Raw genomic sequence first — 22765 nt, forward strand, 5'->3', positions numbered from 1 at the left:
CCTCTCTTAGAGATTATTGTTTTGCAGCACAGTTGAGAGCTGTGATATGTTGGTGCAACCCATCATATGACGCTCAGTGGAAAAATATTGAAGAGAGGATACTTTGCATTCCCATACAGGCAATTTTGGCTGATAACAACCTACAAAGTACATAAATACTATTGATAACCCATGGGTGAAATGGACTCTTAAAATATGGAAAACTATTAAAAAAGAATATAAACTAGAGGGAGATATTGCAATTCTTAAATGGTGTGCATATGACTTGGACTTTACGTCGAATAAACTGGATGCTAGATTTAAGGACTGGACAGCTAAAGGAACAACAGTTTTTTGAAATATAATGAAAAAAGGTACACTGTTCAGTTTTGAAATGCTTAAAGAGAAACACTTATTAGGAGGGTTAAAAATGTAACCAAGGCAAGTACATGTTTGATGGAGCTATTTAGAACAGCATGTAATTCAGATAATGGTAGGAGAATCATTTCAAGTGTGTATAAGGGTTTGTCAAATCTTAAAACATATTCGACTTCATACATTAAAACAAAATGGGAGAAGGAAGAAGGGATAATTATATCTGAGGAAGAATGAACAATCATATGGAGGTATCAATGGAAGTGTACCAATTCACAGAAATGGAGGGAGTTTGGATGGAAAAACTTGATAAGATATTTTATTACACCCTTTCAGGAATCCCATTATGATAGTAACCTCCCTGTTTGCTGGAGAAATCATGGAAATCAAAATGCAAATCTTTATCATATATTCTGGGATTGCTCTGTGATCCAAGATGATTGGAGTGGGATACACAATGTCCTACAAGACATTTTAAAATGTGAAATACCCTTAGAAAGTAAGACCATTTTGGGTATATACCTCAAGAATGGTTGAAAAGAGGTAAATATTTAATGAATATACTGCTGGTGGCTGGTAAAAAGACTCTTACCAGGAAATGGTTATCACAGGAGAGCCCAACTTTAAATTCATGGATGGAAATTACAACAGACATTTACAAAATGGAGAAGATAACAGTATCTGTTAATCATAAGTTGGAACAATTTGATTCATACTGGGGAAAATGGTTTAACTACATAACACCTCATAGGGCTGATTGTATTCTCACAAATCAATGAATATGTTGTAAAAAAAAGAACACTCCCTATTAGTACATAGTTTTTTTTTTCTTTTGCTTGTTCTTTCTTTCCTCTCTTCTCTGTAAGTGTATATCTCAGATAAGTACTATGTGGAGATTTGCGGCAAATATGAATATATGATATATATGTACAGTGTCTAAAATACATCTTATGGAAATGTTTGGTTGATGATGAACTTTAATAAAAAATAAATTACAAAAAAAAGGATTGGGAGACCACTTTGCCAAGCACCTTCGCTCCAGCTGCCACAAAAAGGGATCTCCCGGTAGCCACCCATTCCCATTCCTATTCCGACATGTCAATCCACGACCTCTTCTGCTGCCACGATGAGGCCACACTCAGGTTGGAGGAGCAACACCGTATGTTCCATCTGGGTCGGCTCCAACCTGATGGCATGATCATCGATCTCTCTAACTTCTGATGATTGAACAACCCTCCCCCCACTCCTCTCCATTCCTGTTTCTTTCTTTCACCTTATCTTCTTACCCACCTATCACCTCCCTCTGGTATCCCTCTTCCTTCCTTTTTTCCATGGTCTTCAGTTCTCTCCTATCAGATTCCCCCTTCTCCAACCCTTTATTGCTTTCACCAATACAGTTTCCAGCTCTTTAGTTCACCCCCCTACCCCCTCCCCCATTTCCCGGTTTAATCTATCACCTGCCACCTTGTACTTCCTCCTCTCCCACCACCTTCATACTCTGACTTCTTCCCTTCCATCCCAGTCCTGACGAAGAGTCTTGGCCTGAAATGTCGACTGTTTACTCTTTTCTATAGATGCTGCCTGGCCTGCTGAATTCCTCCAGCATTTTGTGTGTGTTGCTTGGATTTCCAACATCTGCAGATTTTCTTGTGTTTTAGTTGCAAGAGAAATGATTGTCCCCTTATCTTGTAACTATATGCTCTTGTCCATTTCTCTCCCAAATCTTTCTTTCCAAATTCCAGGGAAACCAAGTTTGCCCCCATTGGCACCATGTTGTGATGCACAGATATTTCTTCCCAGAGGATAGCAAAACCCTGGAACTCTGAATTCACGAGGTTGGTGAAGGCTGGATCATTAGGAATATGTAAGGTGGAAATAGATAAATATTTGCAAAATCAAGGCATTGAGTCCTTGGGAAATTGGCACAGAAGTATCAGAACCAGGTTCATTATCACTGTCTTATATGACATGAAATTTGTGCTTTATGTCAGCATTATAGAGCAGACTTAAAATTACTGTAAATTATAAAATAAGTGCATGGTACAAGAAGAAGGAATAGTGAAGTAGTGTTCATGGGTTCTTGTACCATTCAGCAGTCTGAAGATGGAGGGGAAGAAGGTGTTCCTAAGATGTTGAGTGTGTGTCTTTACAATCCTGTACCTGTTTCCTAATGGTAGTAATGAGAAGAGGTTATGTCCTGTATCGTGAGATTCCTTAATGATGAATGCTGCCTTTTGAGGCACTGTCTTTTGTAGATGTCCTCGATAATGGGAGGGTGTTGCCTGTGATGGAACAGGCTGAGTCTGCCGCCTTCTGCAGACCCTTTCAATTCTGTACATTGGAGCTTCCACACCGGGCAGTGATGCAACCAGTCAGAATACTCCCCTCCATAGAAATTTGCAAGCTTTTGTTGACATACCAAATGTCCTCAAACTCCTAGCAAAGTATAGTGAGTTTGTATATGATGACTGCGTCAATGTATTGAGCCCAGAATATGTTGTGCTCCTGGCAAGTCCAATGGTTCAGCACTCCAGTTGTTGGAGGTCATCTTTTGGAGGGATGTGACAGAAAATAATTAGTTCCTTTGTTGACAGTTGAGAGAAAATTATATTTAAACTGGAAATCTTAAGTTTAAAGTAAATTTATTATTAAAGTAAGTATATGTCGCCATATATTACCTTTCAATTAATTTTCTTGAAGATATTTACTATATAATGCCCTGGTTAAGATTTTTACTGCTGTGCTGTAGGTATTTCATTTTTGCAGCTTTGTAGGAGCAGTCTGTTCTACTTTTAGCATGATATGGTTTGAGCTATTGATAGGGGGCAACGTTGTATCAGCCAATCAGGATGGTGGAATTGGGAGAAGGTTCTAGAGCACGCTGGCAAAGAGGTTTCGGTGATGGACATTGGTGTGGATCATGGAGCTGGGAGAAGGCATGAGGGAAGGTGGCTGAGGAAGCTGTCCCTGTTGCACAAGGTGCTGTGTGCAGATGAATGGCTTCAAGGAGGAAGGACCAATATTCCCTTGGGGGAGCCCGTTTGTTTAATATGGATTTCCAGCAACATTCGGAAGGTGGTGTGTGCTTTCGTGCAGATTGTGGGCCAGTGTGTGAGTTAAAGACAACTTCAAGATGAGCTCCAACTTATTTGCACATTTGGACTGGGTTAACTGTAGTGGGCCCTTTTTAATTTTTCTTTTTTTTCCTATGAACTGTCTGATAAAGTTGAAATTGATAAATATACTTTCTTTATAATTGTATGCAGCGTACAATCTGTTATTTCTTGCCAATGGCTATTGCACAGGGACAGTACTTACACAGTATTTGCACAGATCGGGGTTCAGGTGGTCCAGGCATCTGGTTTTGGTCCCAGACGCACCGTTTGAGGAAGGTTGCTTTCTCACCACTGAGTCCCAGTGGCTGTTAGTGAGGGGCTAACAAGCCACATAGTGAGGGGCACTGGGTGAAAAGTGTTTACAACTGGAATATAAAGAAATACAATAGAATTTATGAAAAACTATAAATAACAAAGATTGACAAACACCAAGTGCAAAAGAATTCACATCATGCAAATAATTTTTTTAAAAAATAAATAAAACAGTATACATGAGATGTAGAGTTCTTGAAAGTGAGTCCATAGGTTGTGGAATCAATTCATCATTGAGAAGAGTGAAGTTATCCCTGGTAGTTTAGGAGCCTGATGGTTGCTGGGTAATAACTGCTCCTGAACCTGGTGTTGTGGGATCTAAGGTTCCTGTATCTCACCATCCAGAACCTGCCCTCCTATCAATAGTCTCATCAACAAAGCAGTACAGAGCCTGAAGACCCACACTCAATGTTTTCCAAACAGCTGCCATCAGTCCTGTCATCAGATTTCTGAAATGTCCATGAACTCACAAATTCTATCTGATAACACTTTGTTTGACTATTAGTTAATTTTTATAATTTAAATGTTCAAAGTAAATACATTATCAAAGTAGTTATATGTTACCATGTGCCACCCTGAGATTTATTTTTCTGAAGACAGTTACAAGAAAATAAAGAAGTAAAGTAAATTTTATATAAAACTCTACATAAAGGAAGACTAACAAACAGCCAAAGTGCAAATGAAGGCAAACTTGTTTCTTACACCACCAGGTTCAGGAAGTTATTACCTTATAACCATCATCCTCTCGACCCAGTGTAGATAATTTCAACAGGTGATGTGGAGTCATGTGAGCTTTGGACACTAGTGTCAGAAGTCAATACCGGTGGCTGGATTTTGGTCACTGAGAACAAAGCACTGACACTCCTGTGTTCAACACCATCAATCCAAAGACTGGTTTTACCCATCTCAGGAGGTGGGGCTATTAACTCTCTCTCCCTCCCACAGTTGTCATCAGCCCTGGCTATATTCAGTATTGGGGTGCTGTGTTTCAGGAGAGAAGGAATAAAAATGGTGGAGCAAACATCTAACTGCCTCATTTTCTTTCTTCTAGTTATCTTGTGCAGTGGTATGTTCCGAGACATTCTGTCCCAAAATCACAGCTGTCAACCGGGTTATCAATTTGATCTGTCACTAAACAACTGTTTTGGTGAGTTTTAAATCCCCTCAGGTGACTGAGTTTGGTTGAGGTTTAAGTTGATGATACAGTCCAATTAACGGTTTCAATGAATGTACACTCAGTGCCCACTTTATTAGGTACACATGTACACCTGCTCATTAATGCAAATGTCCAATCGACCAATCATGTGGTAGCAACTCAATGCACAAAAGCATGCAGACATAATAAAAGGTTTCAACTGTTGTTCAGACCAAATGTCAGGATGGGGTAGAAATGTGATGTAAGTGACTTTGGCTGTGGAATGATTGTTGGTGCCAGATGGGGTGGTTTGAGTATCTCAGAAACTGCTGATCTCCTGGATTTTCACACACAAGACTCTAGAGCATCCAGTGAATGACAGTTCTGTGAGTGAAAACACCTTGTAATGAGAAAGTGTTATGTTTTGTAACTCTGAAACATAAAACTAATTAAAAGCAAAACCACAGAGACACAGCCAGGGATAACTCATGTACATTTTGTTTCATCTAAATGATCCAGAACACTTAATCAAAGAATATATTTACAATATTACTCAAATTACTCAGAGCCATGTACATTTAGTTTTGTTTTTAATTTAGTGGGATGTGCAAATATGATGTGGTGGCATGATGACGTATGCCATTCACATACTTTTAGTTTTTACACATAACCCAGAATTAATCATTTAAATGAATACAAAATACTTAATCAAAGAATATATTTAGAGAAAGCTCAAATATTTCTGAGGTATTAAATACACATCAGAAAGATCAGAAATATAATTTAATTTATTTTCCACTCTATATCTCTAAATAAAATATTCATTTATTTGAGATGTAGAGTGAAACAGGTCCTTCTGACCCAACAAGCCACACTGCAGCAACCTATCTATTTAACTCAAGCCTAATCACGGGACAATTTACAATTACTAATTAGCCTACCAACCAGTACGTCTTTGGACACTGGGAGGAAACCACAACACTTGGAGGAAATCCACACACTCCTGGGGAGAATGTACAAGCTGCTCCCAGACAGTGTCGGAATTGATCTCTAAACTTCGGAATGCACTGAGTTGTAATAACGTTCGGCTATCCGCTCGCTACTGTGGCGCCCCGATGTAATTTTCTAAATTCCACCAACTACAGTAGAATCCACTTGTAATGGAGAACAAAATGTTTACAATTGTAAAGAATTTTCCCTCTTTACACAGATATCAATGAATGTGAAACAACTTCATGTGGACCTCGCAAAAAGTGTTTGAACACAGTTGGTTCTTACAGGTGTCGATGCAAGGATGGGTACAATACAATCAATCAGGACTGTGAAGGTGAGGACTTTAAATACCTATGAAGTCAAGAATAAAATTCAAGACTAAATTATTAGTTGTGAATGTGTTAGAGACTGTGAATTAAACACAATTTTGAGGGGTATAGATAGGGTAAATGCAAGCAGGCTTTTTCCACTGAGGATGGGTGGGACCAAGAAATCTCATGGGGTAAGAGTGAAAGGTGAAAAGTTTAAGGGAAACATGAGGGGAACTTCTTCACTCAGAGGGTTGTGAGAGTGTGGAACTAGCTGTCAGCGTAAGGGGTGCAAGCGAACCTGATTTCAATGTATAAGAGAAGTTTGGATAGGGGCATGGATGGCAGGGGCAAGGAGAGATACGGTCATGCATTAGTTACAGGTCGATGGGAGTAGGCCGTTTAAATGGTTTGGCATGGACTGGATGGGCTAAAAGGCCTCCTTCTGAGATGTACTTTCCTTTGACTCTATGAGGCACTATGGTCGAGAGGCGGTTAGTGTGACACTATTACATTTCAGGGTGTCAGAGTTTGGAGTTCATTTCCAGTGCCATCTGTAAGGAGTTTGTACAAAAGTCTGGGCAGAGTAGTGGAGATGAAATTTCACTCTGATAAGCGTGAGGGTGGAGATCTCAAAGGTTAGATATATACCGTGAATGGTAGGACCCTAGAGAGTATTGAAGAGTAAAGGGACCTTAATGTGTAGTCGAGCAATCCCTGAAGTGTTTCTCTGTCTGTGCAGATATCGACGAATGTAGTTCCTCTCCGTGTGCCCGTGAAGCAACTTGTCAGAACACAGATGGTTCATTCCAGTGCATCTGCAGCACCGGTTTTCAGTCGTCTGAGAAAGCTGGCTCCAATGGAAGGAGGAGCTGTGAAGGTAATGGCCATAAATATCCGTGACATAGAATAAAGATCAAATTGCCAATCTCCAGGGTGGTCAAGGTCAAAGTCAAAGTTCAGTTTATTGTAATATGCACAAATATACGTACGTATGCATTAGTGGAATGTAAAACTTACCTGATGGGCCAAACGGCCTAATTCTGCTTCTATGTCTTTTGATTTTTCGGTCTTACATGCAGCAGCATCACAGGCACAAAGCATCATATAAACATCATTCACAACACTCTTATTAACTGGTCCTGTTTGGGAGAACTCTGAAAGAACAAAAACTAATTGTGAATGTTGCCAAGATTCCCTTTAGTTACTGGGGACAGTATGCCATATCCAAGAAAAGAGGTTCTGGCAATGGAGAGGGTTCACAAGGATGATCCCGGGAATGACACGGTTAATGTATGAGGAACGTCTGATGGTTCTAGGCCTGTACTCACTTGTTTTTCTTTAGCAGAGGCCGGTGAATCAGAGGAATTCATTGCCTTAGATGGCCATGGAGGCCAAGTCATTTGGTGTATTTAAAGTGCAAGTTGAGGGGGACTTCCGGTCGGCAGCCATATGGAGTAGTCGCAGAGAACAAGCGCTCCGTTCTATTTTCTATCTCCACACTCCTTCTTCCCCCTTCTGTCATACCAACCTGTTAGACTTTTTGCTCTTCCACCTGCCTACAAATACACTTGCTTCACAATCACTTCAAGGAGTACTAAGACCGGGAAAAAAGACAAATCAGCGGCTGGCCTGACTGTGGAGGCCATCTCCATGCTACTAGACCAACATTGTGCAGCGTTAGTGACTGAATTCAAATCTTCTTTCAGCCTGCTGGAAGCGAAACTTAACCAAATACAATCCAAAGTGGAGGACGATGGCAAACGTTTACCTTCTCTTGAGCTCACCACGAGCGATCTGATCCAGCACGTCAGTGAACTGGAAACTATCTGCTCCAGCTTACAAGAAAACAATATCAGGTTAACGTCTAAAGTTACTGACTTGGAAGGCCGGAGCAGATGGCAGAACCTACGCACCCTGGGCTTGCCAGAATCTATCGAAGGCGGGTGTCCTACTGAATTTTTTTCCACTCTGCTTTGTGAGATTTTCGGGAAGGAGACCCTCCCGTCCCTGCCAGAGATTGACAGAGCCCACCGTTCACTAGCAGCTAAATCAGCTCCAGGATAGAGACCATGTCTGGCTATCCTTTGCCTGCACCGCTACAAGATTAAAGATCTCCTGGTCAGAGAGGCCCGGCAGAGAGTGAAGCTATAATACTACGGCCAACAGGTTCGGGTTGTGGAAGACTACTCTCCTGAAGTTTTGAGCCTGTGAGCTGAGTACAGAGAAGTAATGATGGAGCTATACAACCGAGGACTCAGGTCTCTCCTACTATTTCCTGCGCATCTCCGCATCACACTTCCCAGTGGTGATAAGAAGTGGCTACACTTCGTTGACAAAGCATGGAACTACATCAATAGCCTCCCCACTGCATGGAACTCTTCATAAAATGCTTTTTTTTCCATACCCTCTGCAGCAACGTTAGTAATGCCTGGATAGCGAGGTCTGGTCTGACTTGGCCGGGTTAGGTGCTGACTACTATGAAGGGTGGAATAATATTCATTCAAACTGCTCTCTCTCTCTCTCTCTCTCACTCTCTCTCTCTCTCTCTCTCTCTCTCTCTCTCTCTCTCTCTCTCTCTCTCTCTCTCTCTCTCTCTCTCTCTCTCTCTCTCTCTCGAGTATTTCCTTTTATCTCCAATTCAATGAACTCTACAACCTTACATGGGAAGAGCTCTGGATAAAGTCTGCTTTTTTAAAATTATTTTTTCACTTTTTTCAAATATAAGTTTATATTTCTGTTTTATGGTTCATTTTTCAGAGCCATGTTTAACAAACCTTGGGGAAATTGTTTACCTCTCATTAAGCACAATGTCAGTTTAGGAGTGTTAAATGCTTACTGTTTCCTTTAAATAATAACGGGGTGGCAGATGATGCTACGAGTGATAGCAAGTTGTACTGTTGGGTGACTATTGGTCTTAACAGCATGCTGCTATGTTCTTTGGCAGCTGCCTTGTGGGTTGGGGTGGGGGGAGGATATTCTAATGCCAATACTGTTTTAAGAACCTTTAAAAGTCCTCGTTCTGCAGGATTTATTTCTGCTCTGCTTCTCTTTGTTTTACACTTTTGCCTCAGAGCTGATACCCAAAATCTTGATACCGCTTATGCCTATCAATCTGTATCTTTTTTAAAGGAGAATGGTTAGTCCGTTAAATATTGTGAGGTGGAATGTCAAGAGGCTGAAGCACGCTGTTAAAAGAAGGAAGTTGCTCTCGCATCTCAAACAGTTTAATACAGCAATTGCATTTCTACAAGAAACACACATTCGCAATTCTGATAATTTCTATCTTATGTCACGATTGGCGGGTTAGCACTTCCACTCCACTTTTCAGGCTAAAGCCAGGGGGCTCTCAATTCTCATTAACCAAAACGTTCCCTTTGAGCTCCACAACACAATATCAGACACAAATGGCCGTTTTGTCATTGTCTCGGGGAAATTATATAATACATTGGTAGTGCTGACTAACATATATGCTCCTAACTCAGACGATGTGGGCTTCTTTGAAGATTTTTTTCCTGCACTGCCTGATCTCAGTTCACACTCTCTCATACTAGGTGGAGACTTCAACTGTTAATTAGATCCGGTGCCGAATCGATCATCTCCTTTTCCCAGAGTACTAAGCAAATCTGCTTCATTAATTCAGTCCTTCCTTTCCAACTATGGCATCTCCGATGTATGGCATTTTCTCCACCCAAATAACAGAGAATATTCTTTCTTCTCACATGTTCATCACTTCTTTACTAGAATTGATTATTTTATAATGGATAATCAGCTGATTCCTTTGGTCTGTTCCCGTGTTTATCAGAGCTTAGTGATATCAGACCATACCCTGGTTGTCCTGTCCATAACTCTTCCTGGCCTTCCACAAATAAATAAGCACTGGTGTTTCAATTCGACCTTACTGTCAGATAATGATTTTGTAAAATTTATGGAGGACCATATAATCTGTTTCCTTAACACCAATATGTCACCTGAAACCTCAAGCCTGGTTGCTTGGGACACTATGAAAGCATACCTCAGGGGTCAAAGAATCTCCTACTCTGCGAATATGAAAAGAAAGACCCATAAAGAACGACTAAATCTGGCCAATCAAATTAAAGAAATAGAGCAACAATATGCTCCATTTAAAAATCCAGAGCTGTATGAAAAACGAGTGGAACTCCAAACCAAATTTGATCTTATTTCCACTCATCCAATTGAATGCCAACTTTTGAAGAGCAAGAGCCGGTTTTATATCCATGGTGAAAAATCTGGCAAATTTTTAGCCAACCAACACATCACAAAACTTTGAATGGAAAACGGAAGCATCACCTCAAATCACTCTGAAATCAATGACACATTCATATTATTACTCCCGATCTTATTGTTCTGAATCCCCAAACGATAACATTTTGGTCGAGAATTTTTTAAACAGCTTAAATATCCCCACACTCTCTCCTGATTTCAAAATGAGACTGAGTGAGCCAATATCATTAGAGGAAATATCCTCAGCCATCTCGTCACTGCAGACTGGTAAATCTCCAGGACCCGACGGGTTCCCTGTAGAATTCTTTAAATCATTTTCATCATTGCTCTTACCTCAATTAACCTTGATTCTATCTGATTCATTTAAACAAGGTAAATTGCCAGCATCATTTAATGAGGCATGCCTCATTCTTCTAGCAAAGAGAGGCAAGGATCCAACAGAATGCTCGTCATACAGGCCAATTTCTCTGTTAAATGTCGATGTCAAAATTTTAGCTACTGTCTGGACCTGTAGACTGGAGAATGTCCTACCCTCAATTATTTCTGAAGACCAAACTGGCTTTGTCAAAAAATACCTCCCCTTTTTTAACATACGCCTCCTCTTTAATTTTTATACTCACCTTCAATTGGAATCCCTGAATGTGTTATTTTCTTAGATGCAGAGAAAGCCTTCGACCATATGCAATGGAATTACTTCTTTGCTGTTTTAGAAAAATTAGATTTCGGACCAAATTTTATCATGTGGATTAAATTGTTATATTTGTGTCCCACTGCCTCTGTTTTGACCAACGCTCAGCAATCCCAACCCTTCAACGTCAAACGTGGAATCCGCCAAGGGTGCCCTTTAAGCCCTTTACTGTTCAATCTGGCCATAGAGCCACTGGCTATTGCATTCCATAGTTGTGTAGACCTGATGGTGATTTGGAGGGGTTGAGTTGAGCACAAAGTTTCCCTTTATGCTGATGATCTTTTACTTTTTATATCAAACCCAATCACCTCCTTACCCCCCATGTTCTCACTCCTTGACAAATTTAGCCAGTTTTCTGGATACAAACTTAACTTACACAAGAGCGAACTTTTTCCAATAAATAGATAAGCACAAATGTTAGAGTTTCATAACCTCCCTTTTAAGGTAGTGAATAACCAATTTACTTACCTTGGTGTTACAGTAACAAGGAAATATAAGTGTCTTTTTGGAGAAAACTTTATTAATTTGTTAAATCAAACAAAACAGAACCTAGTGCAGTGGTCACCCCGTCCATGTCCCTGATGAGCCGAATCAACGTCGTCAAAATGAACATCCTTCCTAAATGTTTATACCTTCTTTGATCCATACCAGTTTTCATTCGTAAAGCCTTTTTTGACTCACTAGACTCAGTCATATTGCCCTACCTATGCAAGGGCAAGTGTCCCCAACTGAATAAAGTTCATTGTCAAAAATCTAAAAGTGTTGGGGGCAGGACTCTGCCCAATTTCCACTTATACCACTGGGCAGCTAACATTCATTGTCTCATCTTTTGGTCTCATTTTTATAATCAGTCTGACTGCCCATTATGGGTGACAATGGAGCTGAACTCTACTAAGAATGTTTACATCTCCACACTTCTTGGATCCGCACTCCCTTTTCGTACATCTAAACCAATTGCTAATGCTTGTCATCAGGCACACCCTGAGAGTGTGGACTCAGCTCAGAAAGTATAGTGGCCTCCATGGCTTCTCTCTTTCAAGTCCTATTCTACATAATCATCTCTTCCTGCCTTCTATACATGATTCAACATTTCAAGACTGGTACAGAAAGGACATCAGACGCTTTAAAGATCCTTTTTAGACAACTGTTTTGCATCATTTGAACAAATGTCTGCAAAGTTTAATCTCCCCAACACTCATTTCTTCAGATATTTGCAAATTAGACATTATATCTGGCCTCTGATACCAAACTTCCGAGACACCTGACACAAACGTCATTGATTTGTTTCGCTGTATGAATCCATTGCACAAGGGTCTAATATCTATTATCTGCAACAAGATGGCGGCTCTCAGGTAAGCCTATCTTGACAAAATTAAAACTGTCTGGGAGCATGATTTAAATTTTTCATTGTCAGAGGAGGCATGGGATAAAGTCCTCAAATTAGTTAACTCGACCTCTTCATGTGCCCACGACTTCCTGTTACAGTTCAAGGTCGTACACAGGGCCCATATGTCTAAAACTCAATTATCTCACATTTACCCAGATGTTAATCCCTGTTGCGACAATGCAAAAGGGTCAAGGCTTCCCTAATCCATATGTACTGGACATGCCCTAGTTTGGAAAAATGCTGGAAAGATGTCTTCCAAACTCTATCCCAAATACTTAATTACAATCTGGAACCTAACCCTTTGATCGACCTTTTTGGCACCTCCGGAGAGGGGGACATGCACCTAAGTCCGACTAAACATCGCACGCTGTCTTTTGCCTCTCTGTTGGCCAGGCACGCAGTTTTGCTCAGGTGGAGGGATGCTGCCCTGCCCATCCACACTCAGTGGCTCAGGGACATCATGTCCAGTCTACACCTTGAGAAGATCCACTACTCAATCCTCAATTCGGAAATAAAGTTCTAAAAGGTGTGGAGACCCTTTCCTGAATATTTTCAAAATTCCTAGCCAGACTAAAGGTCCATTCTTTCTCACTTTCCTCAGTACATAAATCCCTGGCCTCCAGCATTTCCCAGTAAAACTCTTCGGACTCAGATTTGTTATTATACAACAGGAAGTGGGAAAGCTCAGAGGATCTGACAGCATCTGTGGAACGAGGAACTGGAAACATGAGAAAATGGGAAAAGAAAGTGTGTCCCTGATAGAGTGGTGAGACCATGTTGTTAAAGGAGACACAATGCATCCAGGTAATGGATGAATGACTGCAGTTAGAGAGAAAGTAAAATGAAATTGTAGGGTGCAGAGTCGAGCATGCTGGAAATTTGAAACCAGGGATGGTGCTGGAATCTCCCAGCATTCTGTTTCTCATTCACAGATGCTGCCTGACCTACTGAGTATTTCCAATGCTGACTTTCCAATGCAGATTCAGGGAGGGAGTGCTCAATTAACTGAAATTTACATGTGACTAAACCTGCTCTTGCCACAGTCACATTAAAGATGAGTGGAGCACTGAGAGTCCTCTTTCCTCCCCTGCTCCCGTCCAGTGAAAAGCAGCTCCAGTACAGAAGGTTAGGCTGCTGCTGACCTTCCACACTGCTGTCAATAAGCTCAATAAATGGAGAGCAGGGTACCAACCATCCCAGTTTCTAACAGGTGACCGACCATTTGGTTCCTTGAGTCAATTCCACCTGTTTTTTAATCCATTCACTTGATTTTCTTTCTCAGACCATAATGCCTCTTCCCAAGGATACTCACTCAATCCTTTGTTCCAGCGGAGGTCTTCTCTGGATTAAACAACACAGTGCTGAGTTACTCCATCCCGACCCACAGAGCCCGGGTATAAAAGGGAGCAATCCATGTTTACTATTGAGAGAGATTTTCCCTGTTCACACAGATATCGATGAATGCAAGTCCTCACCTTGTCACGAACATGCAACTTGTATCAACGTAGTGGGATCCTACCAGTGCAACTGCAACGCAGGGTTTCAGGCATTACCTGCGACCGCCAACCTCACGGCAGGGAAAGTTTGTGAAGGTAAGGACTTTGTATCAACATGAAAATGGAGAATAAATCCCATCTGATTGTGGATATCAGTCCTCCACAATTCACCTGGAGAGTCCCACAACTAAAGAACTTAATGGGCTCTGTCCTGTGTAAATTGCACAGGGGAGTAATTGTGGGAGTTGGGGAAGTTATCATTGGTTTTTCTGTTGTTTCCTTTGATAAATCTGATCACTAGTTCAAATGGGAAGGGAAAAGGGACTGACAAGCAAATGGGAATAGCTCATTGTGGTCAGCATGGATGAGATGGGCCAAAGGTTCTTTTTTTCTACTGTATTACTCCAAGACTTTATATTTCAGAGTTTGTGAAATGAATTCATTGACCAGTCACATTCCTTTCGGAACAACAAACAGAGTACAGCATTGTCCAGGGACAGGTGTGACTGGAAGAGGCACTTCTGGCTGGCATGGTGATTACTATTGCAAACTTGATTCCCAAACTCCCACACAGTCTAATGTCAGCCTCTCAGAAAGCTGAGGGAGATGGGCTGGACAGGATTGAAACAAGGACTCATGTCCCACCAAAGTTCAGGTGTAGCTTGTCCCATGTGAATTCGTACAGCCACACCGATGACCACGAGAAAGTGAGAGACGAGTAAGAGATATCAATGAGTGTGAAGCCTCTCCATGTCACCCCCTCACAACTTGTTACAACACATCGGGTTCCTACCCATGCAACTGTAATGCAGGTTTTCAGGCAACTCCAGCGACAGTCAGCCTCACTGCAGGAAGGTTTTGTGAAGGTAGAGACTTTATATCACCATGAAAGTGAAAATTAATCACAGGGCTGTGTGGGTGTCATCAATCTTCCCGGATTGTCTTGAAGATATTCTTGGAATTAAATAATTAACTCACAGGGTCTGCATTGTGTAAATTGTGTGGTTGGTAAACAATGATGTTTTCTTTGTTTTATCATTATTTTCAGATATTTTTAGATACAGGGACAGAATTCATGGACTAGACAGGTCCTTTGGGCACAGTAGATCATGCAATACAACTGTGAGGACTGTGTCCAATCTGATTGACAGTTTTAGCTCTCATTTCATTTTTCAATCTTTTTATTGATTTTCAAATAAAGAATATACAAATCAGAGGAGGAGTTAAGCAAACAGATAATATAAAAGACATATAAACCACAATAAAAAAACAGAAAGTATATAATGTCAAAATCAGATAGGTAAAATGTTACGCTGTTATATATACAATATAGTCAAAAAAAACTACAACTCCTCATACCAATCAGAAAAAAAGATTGGAAATGTTATTTGATATAGGGAAAAACCCCACTAACTAAACTAAAATAAAAAAAGAGAAAAGAAAAAAGAAAGAAAAAGAAAGATTGGGCAGTCCAATTGAGGATAAAATTAGAAAAAAGAGAAAGAGAAAAAAAACCAACATCCTTCCAGTCATCTCCGAACCTTCACGGATACGGATTTTCCCAAAAGAGAATAAAGAAAAATAAATAAATAAAAAATAAATTAAGTCATGTGAAAATATTGAATAAAGGGTCGCCAGACTTGTTCAAAATTAAAAGATGTATCAAATGTCCGGCTTCTAATTTTGTCCAAGCTTAGATGTGACATAATGGAGGAGAGCCAATAAAAATCAGTAGGTGGTCTTTTCAGTATAACAAAATAGCTCTCCTGGCCAGTAAAGTTGAAAATGCTATCACATGTTGAGTGGAAGCAGACACTTTGCTTGCTTCCTCTGGAATAATCCCAAAAGTTGCAGTAAGTGAATTGGGTTGAACATCCACATCTATAACTTTAGATAATATTCCAGACACATCCCTCCAAAAATTGTTTAAGCTTACACATAACCAATGTATACAAGTTAGAGTAGCTACTTCTGCGTTACTTCTGTCACAAATAGGGCTTATATTAGGAAAAATATGCGCCAATTTATCTTTGGACATATAGGCCCTGTGTACTATCTTAAACTGAATTAAGGTATGGTGTGCACAGATAGATGAATTATTGACTACATAATAAATTAAACTCCATTGATTATTTGAAAGTTAATGTTGAAGTTCTACTTCCCAGATGCATTGAACCCTATCATTAGGCGACATGCAAGCATTCATTAACTGTTTATAAGTGATAGCTATTAATTGGTTTTGAAAATGTTTAAGCTGAAAAATAGCATAAGCCAAATTTAAAGAACAGGCCAAGGGGTAATTCGGTAAAAAATCACGTAAAAAAATTCCTAACCTGTAAGTATCTGAAAAATGTGTATTAGAGATGTCATATTTATCCATTAACTGTGAAAAGGACATTAAACAGTCCTGTAAAAATAAATCTAAAACAGTTTTTATTCCTTTAATTTCCCATGTTAAAAAAGCCTTATCCAAAGTTAATGGTTTAAAAACGAAATTAGAATAAATATTACTAGAAAGTAGAAAATCTTTTAATTCAAAAAATCTACGAAATTGAAAGCAAATTTTTAAAGTATGTTTAACAATAGGGTTGAGAGCTTGTCTACCTATTCTGGAGAGCGAAAACGGAAGGGGAGCTCCTAATAAAAAAGCTAACAAAAACCCCATTACTGAATTTTCCTCTTACTGTAACCATGAAGGGCGATCTTGGTCATCTATATCATAAATCCAAAAAGTAATATAATGAATTTTAGTTGCCCAATAATAAAATCTAAAGTTTAGTAAGATCAGTCCTTCATCTTTTTTTGGTTTTTGCAAAAAAAGCTTATTCAGTCTAGAGCCTTTATTATTCCAAACATAAGACAAAATCATCGAATCTATTTTATCAAAAGATGTTTTTGGAACAAAAGAGGGAACTGCTTGAAATATATAAAAACATTTTGGTAGAATAACCATTTTTATAGCATTTATTCGACCTATCAATGACATTGACATAGGCGACCATTTAGAAAGCACCTGTTGAGTATATTCAACTAAAGGGGAGAAATTATACCTATATAGGTCTTTAAAATATTTAGTAATTTTGATACCAAGGTAAGTGAAATGGTTTTTGGCAATATTAAAAGGTATTTGATCATAATAATCAGAATAATTATTAATAGGAAAAATCAGTTTTATGTAAATTAAGTTTATATCCAGAAAAAATACCAAATTCCATAAATATAGATAACATAAAAGGAATAGATTTCCTAGGATTTGAAATGTAAGTTAATAAATCATCCGCATATAACGAAACCTTATGTAATTTATCCCCTCTCTTAATACCCTGCACAGAATTAGAATCCCTAAGAGCAATAGCAAGTGGTTCTAAAGCCAAATTAAATAATAAAGGACTAAGAGGACATCCCTGGCAGGTTCCTCTATATAATCTAAAATATGGAGACTTTTAATTATTAGTTATAACTGCAGCTACCAGGGCATGATAAATCAATTTAATCCAGGAAATAAATCCTGGACTAAAATTAAACCTTTTCAAAACCTGAAATAGATAAGGCCACTCCACCCTATCAAAGGCTTTCTCTGCATCCAAAGATACAATACATTCAGATTCTTTGGTTGAGGGGGAATAAATGATATTTAACAATCTTTGAATATTAAAACGTGAATACCTATTTTTAATAAATCCTGTTTGATCGTTTGAGATAACATTAGGCAAGATATTCTCAAGCCTATTTGCTAGAATCTTAGAGAGGATTTTAAAATCTACATTCAATAAAGAAATAGGTCTATAGGATACACATTCCAGTGGGTCTTCTTTTTTTTGGAATCAATGAAATTAGTGCTTCATAAAAAGTTTTAGGAAAGTTCTCAAAGGATGTAGAATCAGTAAACGTTTGAAGAAGATGTGGTATAAGCATTTCATGAAAAGTCTTGTAAAATTCTACCATATAACCATCAGGTCCCTGAGCTTTACCTAATTGCATAGAGGATATAGCCTTGGCTATCTCCTCTTGTTTAATAGTTGCATCTAACATATCAACATCTTGAATCGAAATTTGAGTTATGTTTAACCTTTGCAAAAATCTATTCATAATAATAGTGCTATCAGAGAATTCAGATTTATAAAGATTAGAATAGAAGTCCATAAACATCTTATTAATTTCATAAGGATCTAAAGTTTCTGTTCTATCCGGTCGACAAATTTTTAAAATCTGTCTTCTGACCATCCCAACCTTTAACTGACCTGCCAAAAGCTTAGCAGATTTTTCCCCATGCATATAAAATAAACTTTCAGATATAAAAATTTGCTGTTCAGTGGGAAAGGTCAGAAGCAAATCATACTGTGATTGAAGTTCGACCCTTTATATAGGTCTTCAGTAGGTTTAACTGAATACGCTTTATCTATCTGTTTAATTTTATTAATAAGCACAGACATTTCTGCTTTAGTTTTCTTTCTCAAGGCTGCTGAATATGAGATTAACTGTCCCCTAAGAAAAGATTACAACATGTCCCATATAACCAGATTTGACATTCCTTCAGTTGTATTAAATTCAAAAATTATAGAAATTTGCTCCTTAATAAAATTAACTAAAGCTGGATCCTGTAACAATATGGGATTCAGTCTCCACTGTGACATTTTCAAAAAGCTATCCGAAAGCTTAAGGGTTAACTTTAAAGGCGCATGATCTAAGAGCGCAATGATGTCATACGCCCAATCAACAATGGAGTTTAACAGACGTGTATCTAAAAATAAGGTAATCAATTTGAGAATACTTATGAAGAATGTGTGAGAAAAAAAGAGAAATCTTCATCATTGGGTTGTTTATATCTCCAAATATCAACGAGGCCATATTCTAATAAAAAAGACTTAATACAAGCTGCCACTTTATTAGGAACGACGAATTGGTTGATGATCTGTCAATCGCTAGATTTAAACAACAATTAAAGTCACCACCCATGATCAACTTTATATTCATTGAGATTCGGTAACTCAGAAAAAAGTTTCTTAAAAAAAAATCAGAATTACATTAGGTGCGTACACACACACCAGAGCTGCCTTTAGCTCGCATAATAAACCAGTAACAATTAAATATCTTCCAATCGAATCAGTAGTAGTATTAAAGTGTAAAAAAGGGATTTTGGGGCTAAGAAATATAGAAACACCTCTGATCTTACAATTAGACAGCAAGTGGAACAGAGGACCTTTCCAAAAACAAAAAAACCTGTCCTCATCCTGTTTTCATATATGATTTTCTTGCACAAAAATAATATCTGCATTGTGTTTTTAATTTCTTAAAAATCTTTTTATGCTTAATGGGGTGATTGACACTGTTCCAATTCCAAGATATTATATTAATTTTATTAACATCCATGTTTAAAATTGAATTTAAGATTACATAAAAGAAATGTTACACAAGTACAGATGAAACCAAAAGGCGCCGGTACAACCAGAAGGAGTGACGCATTTACGAAAGAGAATTCCATCAAAAGAACTGCCCAATCAAGAAAAAAACCTACTCTAATAGACCCCTCCCCCCTCCCGCCTCCCAAAAGATAAGAATTAGCTGGTCCCATGCTAAACTAATAACCCTTGACCCTGTTCTCCATCTTGCAGTTCCATATATTAAAATAAAGCAAAGATCCCACGGAAAACAGCCATAATAAAAGGCACAAACAGAATTCAACTACTATAATGTTATGCCTAACAGTAATAAAAACATAATCAACAACGGCCATCTTAGAATCAGCTAAAGTATCTTAAACACATATTCAAAAAAAGAGAATAAATCTGAGCAAATAATATTACAAACAATATTCTTTCTCTGGAAAAAGAAAAGTAAATGAGTATATATATAAAACAGACCTAAAACTATAAGTATTGAAACAAATAAAAGAAATAAAAAGATTAATACACAACTGGTCCTACACGGACCATTAGAGTACAATACTATAAAGGTTCCCTACAAAACAGTTATATATGTACTAGTTATTAATAAGGTAAAAAAAATATTAAATCAGCCACATCCCATACCAAGGACTGAAAAGTTATAGGATGTGCTTAACTCAGAAGATCCATAAACAACTCGTACAGCAAATACATCAGAATTGCCTATTGAGTAACCGGGTTAACTTTAATATTTTATTCAGTAGGCTTAACTTTAAGATTTTTAATGTACTCTCATCCCTCCTGAGGAGAATAGATTCTCAGTGACTGAGATTTTTCAGGAAAAATTATCAGCTTTGCTGGAAAGTGAAGGGAGGGGTATAAATCTAATTTATATATTTCACTCATAACTTCTCGGTATTTCCTTCTTTTGGCAAAGATTTCAGGAGGATAGTCTTCGACTATACGAATCTGTGCTGAGTTAAAGATTAATTTCCACTTCTTTCTGGCTTCTTGAAGAATAGTTTCTTTAGTCGTATAATAATGCAGAGAAAGCATAATTGGTCGAGGATGTAATTCAGATGAACGCTGAGAAAATGGAATTCTATGGGCTCTGGCAATTAAAGGGCTAGCTTCCAGGGTCTCACTAAAAAGTGAGTACAACATATCTGAGAAGAATTTTAACAGATCACCAGCTTCAGTATTTTCAGGCAGTCCTAGAATACGCAAATTCCTCCGATGCCCTCTACTATCTAAATTAACCATTCTTTTCTTCGTTTTAGATAGCTCTGAGGTAATTTCATTGATTTTCTTTTCCATCGAAGATATCTTCAATCCTTGATCTTTAATAGTTTGCTTGAATAGATCATGCTCATTCTCAATTCGGGTTGTAGTCTGCTGAGGTGTTTGAAGTTGAGAGTCCAAATTTTTCAGAGAGTTTTGAGTCGTAGAAATAGCTTTTTCAAGCTTCCCGTTTGAACCAGCCAGCTTATCAATTTTAATATTAAGTGATCAGAATTCTGATTTCATGTCTTGTATTGAAGAAAATATTCCTCTTAATGTAACAGATTCCTCCGTTTTCTTGGTTTGTTCCGTTTGTTCCATTTCAGTGAAAGTCTTGCTACTTCTCAGTTCAATGCCAGAACGACTTTTTTCGGCCATTGTAATTAAGTCGTAAATCCTTCAGTAGAAGTAATAAATCATCACAGCTAAAAGGGATCTGTCAGTGGTATATAAAATATATTAAAAGAGAGAGCTGCTAGGAATGCGACTTACTCTATATGCTACAAAATGGAGAAAACAGACAGTTTTAGCTCTCGTGGTCACTACTGCTACAATCCTGCATCCCAAATTCCCACATGGACCAACATGTTACTCTCTGAACCCATTCAGTGGAGGGGCTGGGAAATCTATTGGGACTGAGATGTGATCAACCCCATTCCGGGGTCAGGGAAACATTAAAGATGAGTAGAGCTACGGGCATCCAGTACACCTCTCCACTGGGAGGTTCAAAGGTCCAATTTAATGGCAGAGGAATGTATATAATATACATCCTAAAATGCTTTCCATTTGCAAACATCCACAAAAACAGAGAAGTGCCCCAAAGAATGAACGACAGATAAACATAAGAACCCTAAAGTCCCCCCAGCTTTCCTCCCTCACGCGCGTAAGAGCAGCGAGCAACAATCCCCCTCCCCCACCAGCAAATAAAGCAAGCATCGGTACCGTCTCCGAGCACTCATCGTGAGCAAAGCAATAGCAAAGACACAGTCTTGCAGTTACCCCACAGACTTCACATTTCATCCGGCATTTGACATTCCACAGGTTCTCTCTCTCCCTGATAAGGGAGAAAGAGGCGTCTCTATTTTCTCCCCAGCGAGCGGGGAGACATAACAACAACCGGCTGGTTTATGACATTAAAGGTCTGTTACATTGCTTTTTTTTGAGCTCTGTGCCTAAAGGTTGCACAGATCCCGGGTCTTCGGGCCCACAGCAGATATCCCGACTCCCCCGATGACACACGTGTCTCCTGTTGTGAAACCGACCCTCGATCCGCCCGTCTCCAGAGCCCCGAGATGTTAAGCTTCTGAATTCGAGCCGGACTCTCAGGCTGAACCCTTGGCGTGCCGAACAACGGGCAGTCCTGAAACTCTGAGAACAGGTCCCATTCCCACAAAGAACTTAAGTCAGTGTGTAACTGCAGGGCAGGGTCTTCAAACGAACCCTGAATGGGAAAAATAAAGATATTAAAGATGGAAAGAGAGCTGTTTCTGAAAATGCAAGCAAAGGAGTCGATGTTTAGCGCCATCTTAACTTTGCTCCGCCTCCTTTTTTAAATAAGTAGGGAGAAAAGAGAGTTAAGATCCTAGACTTCCTGACTGGGAGACCTCAGTCAGTACGGATCAGGAGCAGCATCTCCAACACCATCACGCTGAGCACGGGGGCTCCCCAGGGCTGCGTGCTCAGTCCACTGCTGTTCACTCTGCTGACCCACGACTGTGCTGCAACACACAGCTTGAACCACATCATCAAGTTCGCCGATGACACGACCATGGTGGGTCTCATCAGCAAGAATGACGAGTCAGCTTACAGGGAGGAGGTGCAGCGAGTAACGGACTGGTGCAGAACCAACAACCTGTCTCTGAATGTGAACAAGGCAAAAGAGATGGTTGTTGACTTTAGGAGGGCACGGAGCGACCACTCCCTGCCGATGGCTCCTCAGTAGAGATCGTAAAGAGCACCAAATTTCTTGGTGTTCACCTGACGGAGAATCTCACCTGGTTCCTCAACACCAGCTCCATAGCAAAGAAAGACCAGCAGTGTCTCTACTTTCTGTGAAGGCTGAGGAA

This window comes from Hemitrygon akajei, chromosome 16 (genome assembly GCF_048418815.1).
Source record: "Hemitrygon akajei chromosome 16, sHemAka1.3, whole genome shotgun sequence".
NCBI classification, from domain to species: domain Eukaryota; kingdom Metazoa; phylum Chordata; class Chondrichthyes; order Myliobatiformes; family Dasyatidae; genus Hemitrygon; species Hemitrygon akajei.